We start from the raw sequence: 13,475 nt of genomic DNA on the forward strand, positions 1-13,475 counted from the left end.
GACCTCAACCCCAGAGATAGAAAAACCCAGAGTCCCCATACGAAGGCATGTCGGTGGAATTGAGATCTTGAAGTCGATGATCGAACTGCGGCCTAGGGGTGTCCTGGTGCCAAGTGGACACCCTTATGTCTGAACACTGTGTTTGTTATGGACAATCCATGATGAGCACAGAAGTTCAATAACAGAACACCACTGTACCTGTTTTGAAATATTTTATAAACATGTCATAAGGGTTCCCTGATTGTAAAGTGCACTTCGTAAGGGTTACATGACTGTAAAGAGGTAACCAAATTGATTACAATACATTTTATGATGTGTCAGAGTTTTAGGGTACAGGACAAAATTACTATTTTAATCATTATTAAGTGTTCATCATCATGACAATACTGTTTGTAGATTTTGTGTTTGCAAAGGTTAGACCACATAAATTAATCACTATTACACATATAGCCCACTTACTGTACATGCAAGCCAAAATCTCATGATCTGTGTGTGTGATCCTGCAGTTCCTCTTTGGAGCTTGGGTGGCGCTTTGTGCCCATCCATCCATCTAGCTTCTTCACTGCTTAGCCTCACTAGGGTCGCGGGCTGCTGGAGCCTATCCCTGCTATCTTCGGGCGGGAGGCGGGGTACATCCTGAACTGGTCACCAGCCAATTGGAGGGAACACAGAAACAAACAACCATTTGCACTCACATTCACAGCTATGGGCAATTTTAGAGTCTTCAATCAACCTATCACGCATGTTTTTGGGATGTGGGAGGAACCGAAATGCCTGGAGAAAAGCCACCCAGGCACGGGGAGAACATGTAAACTCGACACAGGTGGGACCAGGATTTTAACCCCGGTCCCCAGAACTGTTAGGCAGATGTGCTAACCAGCCTCCACCGTGCAGGCACTTTGTGCCTCTCTTTTCAAATAAACAAACAAATAAACCACTCATCTACTTCCTCTACCTCGGTCTGCTTTTGGGTCCAGTCCAATACCATACGGTTACTAATTGTAACACAAAAATCTGATCACAATCAGATTTCTGTAGTTATCTGATTATTCATCTGTGATTAAAACAGCATAATCTGATATGCTTTATTGGCTAGTAGCCCTTATTTGATTAGGATAAATCAGACAAATGCACCTATATTCCTCCCACTATGCTGATATGTTTGTGCATGTTTACTTTTTAACATTATTTTTTCATTTTTGTTTACATCTGTCCATGTGCAAAAATTGTAGAATTGTAGAAAATAGAAGAGAGCACCACACTCACTATTAGCTCCCACATTAGAACAGCTAACGAGCAACTGAGTTTTCACAAATACAGTATTAAGGTTTGAGAATAGCCAGCAGAAATAACAAAATGAACCTACATTTCCTGTTAACCTTACCCTGTGTACTCCAGCTTTTGGAGCTGCTTTGTTAAAACACCGTCAATATACAGTACAGTCTGTTTTTTTCTGCCGTCAGCCTCCTCCCGAATACATCTCACTGTGACCAACACACATTTGCTGGGAATTTAATGGCATTCAAGTGAACCGCCACATATTCGTGGTTTGGCATTCGTAAATTTGCCTATTTGCAGATTTGTATTTTTTGTTTGGGCTGGGGCGGCACGGTGACCGACTGGTTAGAGCGTCAGCCTCACAGTTCTGAGGACTGGGGTTCTATCCCCGGCCCCGCCTGTGTGGAGTTTGCATGTTCTCCCCGTGCCTGCGTGGGTTTTCTCCGGGCACTCCGGTTTCCTCTCACATCCCAAAAACATGCATGAATTGGGGACCCTAAATTGCCCGTAGGTGTGAATGTGAGTGTGAATGGTTGTTTGTTTGTATGTGCCCTGCGATTGGCTGGCAACCAGTTCAGGATGTACACCGCCTCCTAGCCAATGATAGCTGGGAAAGGCTCCAGCACTCCCGCGACCCGAGTGAGGAGAAGCGGCTCAGATAATGGATGGATGGATGGATGTTTGGGCTGGGGGCGGGGGTTCGCCGTTATTTGTTACAACATTGCCTTTATGTCCTCAAACTAAAGCCTTCTCTCATGTGAAAATTTTTGTTTCGTGGCCATCTGGTGGCATCTTGTGGCAGTGTCGTGCAAAGTTGGGGCGGAGTCCCCGGCATCCACTTTGGGGGGTGGGGGGGGGATTTCATCCAAATGGGGTTTTGGTGGGCATCCAACTTCCAGCCTGTCATAGAAAGAATGTAGTTTTGGAAAGACGAGGAGGGAAAATGTCCATTCCTCCTGTCGACAATTGCTTTTCAAGATGCAAAGACTTCGATCTCTTTTATCACTCATATTTCTTTCTAGCAAAGCTCCACACTTGTGGTCCAGTCGAGGTATTGTATTTGAATGTTTTTCTAGGTTTAAAGTATTAGAATTAAAGTAATAGTAAACAACAGACCATGGACTACAGACCATTGAATACAAAAGAAAGCTTGAGATTTACGTAAAACTGGCTTTTGCTGAATAGTTAGTTTGACAGCTGAATTGTAAGTCCAACTTTAGAATAGCGTGATTTGCCAAATGGTCTTTTGACCCATGGGCCACTGTACGCCTCGCTCGTGTTTTGCAATGTCAAAGTGAGCCAAACAAATCTGGACAATGGAGTCCTGTCCGGACTTCACCGCAAGGCCCTGAATGGACTTCAATATGTCCAGAACCACTGCCAGGATTCTCACCAGCTTAAAGCCCTGGAAGCACGTCACTCGTTTCTTCACTTGTTCCCAATTGGGTTCAGCAAAGTCTACACCTTTCCTATTGCAAATCCCTCTGTTTTGGCCCCACTATACATCACCGACCTCCTCCATCCCCACACCACCCCAAATTATGATTATTATTATGATTACAATGGTGTGGGCGACAGCTCAATCAAACGTTTGTAGCATTGTGCATCTATTCGTCAAATTATTGTATATACACGAAAAGAAAACTGTAACCACTGTCTCTCACATAGCTGGCTTCATTCAAGTTTATTAACATGGGAAAAAAAGAAATATTTTCCCAATTTTTGGTAATTTATTTTTGCCGAGAAAAATGTTACACCATCAGACACAGGCAATTGAAAGCCAAGGCTTTTTTTCAGTTCTACTGTGCGTGAAGATAATTAAATGTCTCTTTCAGAGTGAAACTTCTTTTGTCTTTCATTCAAGTGGATGTCACTGTCAAGTGCCCACTCCTCCTACATCATGTCTCATACTTTTTACAGGCAGCATAGCCGTTACATTACATTTCTGCAAAAGAGTGGAAATAAAAACAAAAAATAAACTATGATTAAGGAGAAAGATTAATTTTCATTTTGGCCGTGGAAGTGCAGAAGACCATCTGTATAGGTTGGAGCCAAGAAACCTCTTGTGCTAAGTGCTGGAAATTCTCAACTCCGTGTAACATACAAATTAATCTCTTTAAATCTATGTTGTAGAACCACTTACATATCTACAGTATGGCACTAAATGTGAGAGTATTTTGAATTTTCTGTGGGTGCGTGTGCACACTTTAACAACACGCGGAACATTCTTAGAGGGACAGATAGGGAGTCTTACACAATATCACTCACACAGTGAATTAGTGCCATTTTCTTGATGCACAATGGCTTATTCTGTCAGCAACAACCTCTCTCTGTCTTCCAACTCCTTCTCCCACAATATGACAAGCCTTTGTAAGACAAAGGAAGGGAAAATTAATATTAAACGCTCCAAAGGTTACAACCTACAAGATCCCAACAGTTTTGGAGCTATTGTTTAGTGACACTGAAAACATGATAAATGTCCAAATCTTTGCCAAAACCTGTTATGAAAATGAAGCCAACATGTGAGAAAATACTCCCAGCACCATCTTAATGTAACAGGAAAGCATCCTGTTTCTCACACAAGTTCATGTGAACATGAAGGTCAAATTTCCTGTTCAAGATTGATTGATTTAATTAAATCAATCTCTGCATTCTTTTGATCTCACAAAACAATTCAGTGCTTTTCATTGGCAAACAAGGGCTAAAGCAGACAGAAACACAAATGATTTGAACTAGGTTGATCCCAATGTATCCCGCCATATTTTACAGTTGATTACAGTAATGTAAAAGTACCATAAAAGGTTGAAAAATGTTCCAACGTCATCAAATTGAAAGAAAGATTACATTTTCGGCCCATAACGATGTCTCAAAAACTGTTACAAACACACAACATGTTAAAAAAAAAACTTCTCTCTCGTGCATCAACATGAAACAATGAGTATTTCCGCTGATATGGCTGTATTTTTTCATTTTTTGATACCTATTTTTTTTGAGGATTCTTTTTGGAAAAACCCGCGAAGCACTGAAGCCACAAAACGTGAAGCGCGAATTGGCGAGGGAACACTGTATAAGAATAAAGTAACCAAATACACAGTGGAAGATAAGAAGAGCCATCTGCAGGAGTAGGTTCTTCATAACCTTATAAGTGCAAAAATAAGTTGAGCCACAGTTAGTTTTTGCATTATGAAAATGTCCTACCATTAAAAACTAATTACAAATGACTAATACCAAGGTGACTTGCGCCACAGATGACACTCAAGCCCAGAATCCCTTAACTGAGAGCCACCTCAACGTGGTGCCCATATGCTGATAGAGAATGGGAATTTTCAGTCTGAACTGCACCACCTCAAGGGTGTTTGACTTCAGGTTCCACTGTACTGTATGTATATTACCAGTGCAAAATTATGAGAGAAAATACTTCATTCTTCCTTGGTTTGAAAAACCAAATCAGTCTCTCTCTCTCTCTCTCTCTCTCTCTCTCTCTCTCTCTCTCTCTCCTCTCTCTCTCTCTCTCTCTCTCTCTCTCTCTCTCTCTCTCTCTCTCTCTCTCTCTCTCTCTCTCTCTCTCTCTCTCTCTCTCTCTCTCTCTCTCTCTCTCTCTCTCTCTCTCTCTCTCTCTCTCTCTCTCTCTCTCTCTCTCTCTCTCTCTCTCTCTCTCTCTCTCTCTCTCTCTCTCTCTCTCTCTCTCTCTCTCTCTCTATATATATATATATATATATATATATATATATATATATATATATATATATATATATATATATATATATATATATATATATATATATATATATATATATATATATATATATGTTTGATTCCAAGGCTACTTTTTAAACCATTAAACTGAAAGCAATTAAAAGGGGAATGAACAAAAGAGATTCTCCTCTGATTTGAGTCGGATGGTCATTTGATTTTTACCTTGCAACATTCAGAAACATCAAATGTCTGTGAGTGGCATCTGTTCAATGGTCAAATCGAGCAGCGTGTTCTGTCATTGGTCCCCAGTCTGCAACTTCTGCGGTGAGAACAGACGATGAAGACGACGATCATACCATTCGCGAAACCTAAATTACAGAGAGGAAAACATTTCAGCAAAAAGAAAATTTAATTATTACTTCCCCTCAATAAAACGATCCAATAGGAGTCAGCATTCAGGCTAAAGACAGCGTTCACTACTGTCCCAGAGTGTTGAGTTACAAGGTGGTAAACATTGAAATGCATTCAAGTTACATCTGTATGAAAGTAATTACAGCCGCAACATTGCAGCCTGTAATTGGGAGAAATACATAGTCAGCAACTAGTAAACATTTTTTTTTACAACAGCATGAATCACATAAATCCTGCTATTCAAACAAACAAAATGTACAAGTAAGAACAAAGAATAATTACAAGGGTGAAATCCTATTGTGCCATGCAATAAACTGAACAAATGCTCCAATTTTTGGATGGGATTTTTAAGTGGCCGGCACGGTCAGTGACTGGTTAGCACATCTGCCTCACAGTTCCGAACAGTGCCATCACCCAACAAAAACAATTAAACAACCAACACTCAAACACAGTAAATGTTTTTCATTTAATTCCAAATCACATAAAATCAAGACATTTACATGTCTTAATTACCTCCTTTTTTACTTACATTGCAATGTGTTAATTAATTTCTTATTACAGTAGTTCTCCGTGAATAATTGTTGATAATTATTATCACGATTCAATGAGCCCTAAATTAGAAAAGGGCATGTATGTTTTGGAATACAATTAGATACATGAAGAAAAAAATTGGCTATCCCGACAATGATTGTATTCTATTTAACAAACCAAAAACATGAAACAAACAAAATAAAAATAAAAAAACAAGAACAAAAATATTTTTTTCTGTTCAGATAAAAAAAAAAAAAAAGTTTGCCGATACATTACAATTACAGCCAAATAAAATTATATTACAAACATTTGCACTGAGTAATTTTAAATTATACTGTAGGTTAGCTTGAACATCTGACTGCAAATGCTGATTTAAAAAAAAAAATATATATATATATATTTTTTTATTTCTAATTGACTCATTATGGGATGTACTGTAGCTGAATATGGTGAGGATGGGCGGATTAAAAAACAAGCCATTTCGCAAATGCACACAAGCGACCATGGTCCAAATACATTCTGTGAGCTTACCCAGTGATCATGGTTCCCCAAGAAAGCCACTTCTAATAAATATACGGTGAGCCCACCCTGGTGGTAACAGCTGCTTGCATTCATTTGAATGACAACTGCAGGTTCTCTGTGATGAGATCGACCATTTCTCTGTTTAATTCCCTTGGGGCAAGTGTGCCAAGACTGGGATGAATCATGTATACACAGTTTTAAAAAAAGAAAAGCGCAAGAGAGAATATACAGTGACACACCAGCCCCACCTAGTCTACCCTTGGCATCACAGGGATTTATGATGTCTTCACAAAAAGCAAGAATTTAGGTGGGAATTATTATTCCAGACAACATATTTTTGATAATCCTGTATTCGACTCTATTCTCAAATAAACGACGCACATAATCATCATGTTAAACATAACCAACAGCAAATATGACCAGCTACCTGTATATAGCCTAAAACAGCAGTCCTCCTGATTTAATATTTATCCATACACAGTAAACACTTCAACATAGAGTTCTTGTGCAGCCCTTTATAAGTTTTAAGAAATACAATATACACACGTTGGTACTTTGATTTACAAGCTTAATTCATTCTGTGACCAAGCTTATGACTCAAATTAATTTTCCCTATTGAAATGAATTAAAATGCCATCAATCCATTCCAGTCCCCACCCCCACAAAACACCACATTTTTTTGGGTTATATGTTTTTAATAAAGAAAAATAACACCGCACCGGGATAGGATTAGACTATAGCCTTCCTTTTTACACTTCACTTGAGTTTCTGAAGCTAGCTTGTAACTTTCATTTTGGCTTGCAACCCAAATAATAATTAACCCCCCCCCCCCCAAAAAAAAAAGAAATCCACCATCACTAAAAATCGATCTTCACTAAAAACCTGGGGCATTTGTTAATCAAGATACCACTGTACTATCCTACTATAGGCCTAGTATGTAATTACTTAAATGCAAAAGTTACAATTGCTACAATTGCATAGCAAAACATGACAGGCATGCGTAAATTTCATTAAAAAAAATCAGATAACATTTTAAGTTAAGAAATTTTTTTAAAATGTCAACCAATATAAACAATAAAGGTATTAAATATTTTTTACGATCTCCACAGTATGTATATTCGCTCATATTTTGTGAAAAAAAAAAAATCCTTGTGGGGGGGAAAAAAAAAAAAAAAAAAACACCCACCCATGATGACAATTTGGTTTGAAAAATCAAAAAACTGTAAACAGATAGTTGCACGCAAACAAATAAATATAATGTAAAGATCCATACAGAGAAAAACAGCCTCCTTGATAGGAGTAACAAACTGATCAAAGTTAAGTATCAGGTCAAACAAAAGGGCCAAAGAACTGCTTTCAGCTAAGCACTAGTTCGCTGCATGCAATGTTTGACCTTTGAGCAATTACAGTAAATAAAACTACGCGAGCAAGCTGTCACCATCCACTCCCTCACTGCAGAGGCGAGTGGATGCATCCAGTGGGTACATGTTGGGTGTGCCAGCAAAGGAAGTAGCTCTCATCCTGTGCCACCTTCTGCTCTTGTTAGAAACAGGAAATACCGCCATGACCCAACACTGATAAGAACAAGAAATTGAAACGTATCCATGCCGTGCTCAATACTGAACTGTAAAAGAACCCTAAAACTAACACTCTGCATGGGTAAAAGAAAGAAATGAAAAAAGAGATGACAATGGAGTAATAGGCATGCGATGGATAGTGATGAATATTCTGGTGCAATACGATTACATTCGAGGAAAGCGAAAATATTTCCTACTGTCTAATTTGCCCTATTTATACTTCAGTAATGTACTCAACTGTAGAGAAAACACTTTACTATACTGTACAAATATTTTTGACAACAAAACCATTTAATATATTTATAATGGGATTTGTAATTAAAACGAAGCTCAAATGTAGAAATGCGTATTGAGGCACACTGAAAAAAGCCCAAAAGCAAATAGTTAGGAGAATAAAGTCATAATTTTACCAGGTGAATGCCTACATTTCCACCAGAATCTAAACTCAACAGTGTGAGACCATGAGCCAATGACTTTCTTCAGAGATTTATATTATACACAGACCTATAATGATCAACTAATTGTCATGATCTGTGCCCTGCAGTTCCTCTGCGGAGCATGGGTGGCGCTTTTTGCCTCTTTTTTCCCATCGCTCTCCAGCACTAATTACCTCCTCGCCTGCGCACCTGGTTCCAATCAGCACTCATCACTGCACGGCAACCCCGGCCGAACCGAATCCCCCGTGAGTATTTCTCCCGAACCCGCTGCCTCATCCAACCGCCTCCCTTACAAGAAACCTCACGTTCCCCCTCTCAAACCGTTCCCTGGTGATTTAGGTTCCTGTGGCCCGTTTTTATTAAACTGCTCGCTAGTTTTTGACCTGCAGCCTCTGAGTTACCCCACCGATAAAGCTAAGATAGCTTTTGTCATTAATCTACTGCATGAAGAGCAACAAAGCCCTGCTGCCCCTCATTGACCCTTCATTTGAACCCCTCTGTGACGCCCAGATATTCACTGCGTTGGACCTGCCTATCACCTCATCCACATCAAAGAGGGGGATGAGTGAAAAACAGCCTTCAATACCCTCCTAGGACATTTCAAATATCTGGTCATGCCCTTTGGATTAACCAACGCCTCCGCAGTTTTACAAACATTCATCCACGACGTCCTCCATGATATGCTTAACCGATTCATCTACTTAGATGACGTCCTCATGTTCTCCCCCTCACTGGAAGAACATCGACAACATGTCTGCCAAGTGCTTCAGCGGCTTTTTGAGAACTGCCTTTTTGTTAAACTCGAAAAGTGTGAATTCCACTTGTCTCCTGTACACTTTCTGAGATACATCATTGCCAAGGGATAATTAAACAAGCCCCAGTAAAATCCAGGCAGTTGTCAACAAGCCCATTCCCTCCAGCCGCAAGGAGCTGCAACGGTTCCTGGGTTTCTCTTCTACCGCAGATTCATTCACGACGATAGCAAAGTGGCCGTTCCCCTCACCAGTCTCACCTTTACCAACTTCCCGTTTCATTGGACGCCTGATGCTTCCCAAGCCTTCAACCACTTTAAAGAACTGTTCACCACTGCCCCTATCCTGAAACACCCTGATCCCTCCATCCAGTCCCTGGTAGAAGTTGATGCCTTGGACACTGGAGCTGGAGCAGTCCTCTCCCAAAGGGACCCCAAGACCCAGAAACTTCACCTTTGTGCCTTCTTTTCCCGTTGCCTGTCACCTGACGAACATAACTACGACATGAGCGAGTTACTAGCAATTGTTTGGGCCTGGGAGGAATGGAGTTACTGGTTGGAGGGGGGCGGGACCCCTTTCCTTATCTGGACTGACCATAAGAACCTCGCCTACCTCCACACTGCTCAATGGCTGAACCCCTGTCAACCTCGCTGGGCTATGTTCCTTAGCCGCTTTAATTGTAGTCTCTCTTTTCGACCTGGGTCTCCCAACACCAAGCCAAATGCCCTTTCTCGCCTCCATTCACCCCTCTCCGCCTCTGTGGAGCCTGAACCCATCCTTCCCTCCTCCTGTTTTGTCTGGGCTGCTGTCTGGAAAATCGAAGGAGTGGTTAAGGTGGAGGCTCAGAGAGACCAACCTGACCCTAAGACCCGACCTCCAGACCGTCTCTTCGTGCCCGATTCTGCCCGCTCTCAGGTGCTTCAGTGGGGTCACTGCTTCAAACTCACCTGTCATCCCGGAATCACCCGTACCCTCCAATTCCCCCAACAACACTTCTGGTTGTCCAGCCTGGCGAAAGACACCCGGCAATTCATCCTAGCCTGCTAAGTCTGTGCCCGGGGAAAGGCCTCACATCAGCCCCAAGCTGGTCTGCTGCGCCTCTTACCCATCCCGAGCCGCCCCTGGTCCCACATTGCCTTGGACTTCGTTACAGGTCTACACCCCTCTGAAGGTATTACTGTTATTCTTACCATTATAGATCATTTCTCCAAGTGTGTCCACTACGTACCCCTTCCCAAGTTACCTTTTGCTTTCGAGACCGCTAACCTTTTGTCCTTCATGTATTCAAACTCCACGGAATCCCCATAGTTCATCAGTTCTACTTGCAGGTCTGGAGGGAGTTTTGCAAGGCGGTGGGCGCAGCAGCCAGTCTAGTCTGTCTTCAGGCTACCATCCACAGTCCCACGGCCAGACAGAGAGGGCAAACCAAAATCTGGGGTCTGCTCTTGCCTCACGCAATCCCGCCGCCTGGAGAACCTTTATCCCGTGGGTTGAATATGCCCACAACTCCCTCACCAGCTCCGCCACAGGTATGTCTCCCTTCAAGGCATGCTATGGTTTCACACTCTCATCAGGGATTTTTAGGCGGCCCACCCTGGGAAGCCTGGCACCTGCGCACATGGTTCCAATCAGCGTTCATCGTCTGCACTTAAGCCTGCCTGTTCCAGCGCCAGAGTATTCTCGCGCCCACGCGGTACACCAGCCGACTCGTTACTCCTGCTCATAAGAACAAATTCCCCGATTACCCGCCCGTGTCTGAACTTACTCTATGTTTTCCTCCTCCAGTGCCTTCCTGTTCCTCCAGCCACAACACTCACTCCAACCGCACTGCCAAGTTCACCCATCTGCTCATGCTCCAGTCACTGGCGACTTCACTTCGGAACAGCAACAGACGTAAATGTTAGCACTTCTGAAAAGTATTTTCCCACGGTTATTGAATCTGTATGAGTTTCACTTTTTGAATTGAACTATTGAACTACAGCAAATCAACTTTTCTGTAATATTCTAATTTATTGAGCTGCACCTCGCTTTCTCTATATTTATTTTGTTTTCAGTGTACTGTAACCCTAATGCGTCATCGTACTTTACAAAATTCATAAATTGGTCTACACGTCTTAAAAATTGACTGGTTTGATTAAATTAAGTTAAAATAAATTGTGACCTAATGATAGATAAATATTTCAACATCTGTGATGCTCAGCGAGTGAATATGCGTCTGAAGTGCTTCTGATATATTTGATATTAACAGTGTTTAACTCAGTGAGATGCTTGTAAGACATTTCAAGGGATTCATATCTGTGGTCCACAATGACTTGATTTCTTGGCAATCATTTCCCCCTCACCAAGTTTTAAATTCACTGTGACTCTGAACATGCCTTTACTCTCAGCCATGCCATGGAGCTTTAAAATATGAATCATTTGCATCAACACTTTCACCAAATGAGAAGATAATGACCCCTTTTGTAGAGCCTCTGCAGGCTTCACACTCACAGTATTACACTGAGTGCAGCCAAGTGAGTGAACACCATGCAGTGATGAACACTAACTGCATTAAACACTGACTAGTAACACCAATGCCTTCGCTTAATAAATCCCCTGGTTCCAGATGTGTGTTATTCCCATTTCCACAAACGCATCAACTTCACATGTATTTATCAAATCTACTGAATTACATGTAAACTTTCTTTGCCAGATCTTGTGTTTATTCAAACAGAGTCACTGTCAGCTCTCTTGCAGAGAGGAAAAGTCTTTACGGAGAGAACTCTCCTGATAACATTAGATTTTTGAGGAAAAACAGACCTTGGGAGTTTTGGCCTCTTTTTCATCACTGAGTCTAATCTGAAACATGTATCTGAGATAAATTCACAGTTCTTTAGAACGATGGAGGGGAACAGTCCTTTACGATTGAATGGTTTGGAAATACTATTCCTATGTCCATGAGTCATTTGTTTACCAGTGACATAAAGCAAATAACGTTTTCTAAATGGTGACTGTATTCACCCAATTGACCTTAAACGGAACCGGTAGTAATTTTGCTTTCGGGACAAATGGCACAGTGCCCTATCCGATTCAAGAGGGACACTAGGGTAAACCAACAACAACAACACAAAATCTTAATACAGGGTAGTAATTCAATTGCAAAATGAATGTGTAGCCTGCTCAATAGCTTTCCCAGTTCTTTCAACGCTGTGTGAAGCAACTGAGCCAGGTACCGCAAAATTTTCACTTGGCAAAATAAAGATGATTCTGATGATAATGAAATGTATTTGCTCTCACCCTTAATTTAAAAAAAAAAATTTTTTTTAATACTTTTTTTTCCTGGGCACTCTTGGCTTCACTTATGCAAGTAGAAGCTGCTTGGCTACTTCTCTCCCAGTTGTCGTGGTAACAAAAGTTGTACTTGGCATTAGTTCCGCAGTAGAGTGGGAGGGGTGAGCCGCAGCTAATTTCATGAGACAGGACTGCCCCCTTCAAATCAGGTTCGGGGGGGCTTAAATTATGCTGTGTAAAGTGTACTTTAGTTCTTGATCCTTAGGGTATTTTGACAAAAGCATGTCACAGCCACGTAATTACGACACCTCGAACAGTTTTAAATAGTGAAGAAACAATTAAGTGAATTTTCATTATGGCATCTGATCATTTACTTTAGAGCTTTCAACATTATTAAAGAACTTTAAATTATTATTATGTGTCCTACAAAAAGCAACACTTTTGCCACATGCTAGATCTTTTCTAAAAATCTGCAGAGGAAATGAACCTGCCTGCAGTTCTATATTTTAAACCAGCCAGTGTGATCCAGGTTTATTACAATGCAATGCCATTCTGCCTCAACTTACTGTATACCTCAAGTTGCTGTCTGAAGCTCTTTGTTTCAAGTGCAGCTGTGAAGCGAGGTGAAGTTTCCCTTCCCGCAAGCCTTGGCGCACTGAGACCTCGCTAGTGGCAGCGAGGTGAAAAGGCTGAACGTTTCCAATCTGATAACAAAAAGAAGGTGCACGCTGTGAATATGTGCTGGTCCAGCTGCCGTTATCAAGATGAGATCTCTCGATTGACCCCACTCTGTTTGTATTATCGGAACACTGGCCTGAGGGCAGGAACAATGATGGTGGCAGCTGGGTGTTATTGTATTCTATGCACAGGAAAACTGCTGCTGTTACTGCTGGCCACAGTTTGGTCACCTGAGATCAACCAGAAAATTACAGGCTTGGATTTTTTAAGTGGGCCTTTTGTGCTGGAGACAATTTATGGTGTACTGGAAGAGGAAAGTGGAA

At 41.3% G+C, this 13,475-nt stretch overlaps 1 long non-coding RNA gene across 1 annotated transcript; it reads right to left on the reverse strand.

The window, feature by feature from the left end:
* Positions 1 to 242: 242 nt before the first annotated feature.
* Positions 243 to 13,158, reverse strand: LOC133395496 (uncharacterized). The gene is made up of 3 exons (XR_009767242.1): positions 13,048 to 13,158; positions 5,197 to 5,342; positions 243 to 641 (listed from the first exon to the last, which is right to left on the reverse strand). It is a non-coding gene; the product is annotated as an uncharacterized LOC133395496 (long non-coding RNA).
* Between the last annotated feature and the right edge of the window lie 317 nt (positions 13,159 to 13,475).

Source organism: Phycodurus eques, chromosome 20 (assembly GCF_024500275.1).
Source record: "Phycodurus eques isolate BA_2022a chromosome 20, UOR_Pequ_1.1, whole genome shotgun sequence".
In the NCBI taxonomy this organism is placed as follows: Eukaryota; Metazoa; Chordata; class Actinopteri; order Syngnathiformes; family Syngnathidae; genus Phycodurus; species Phycodurus eques.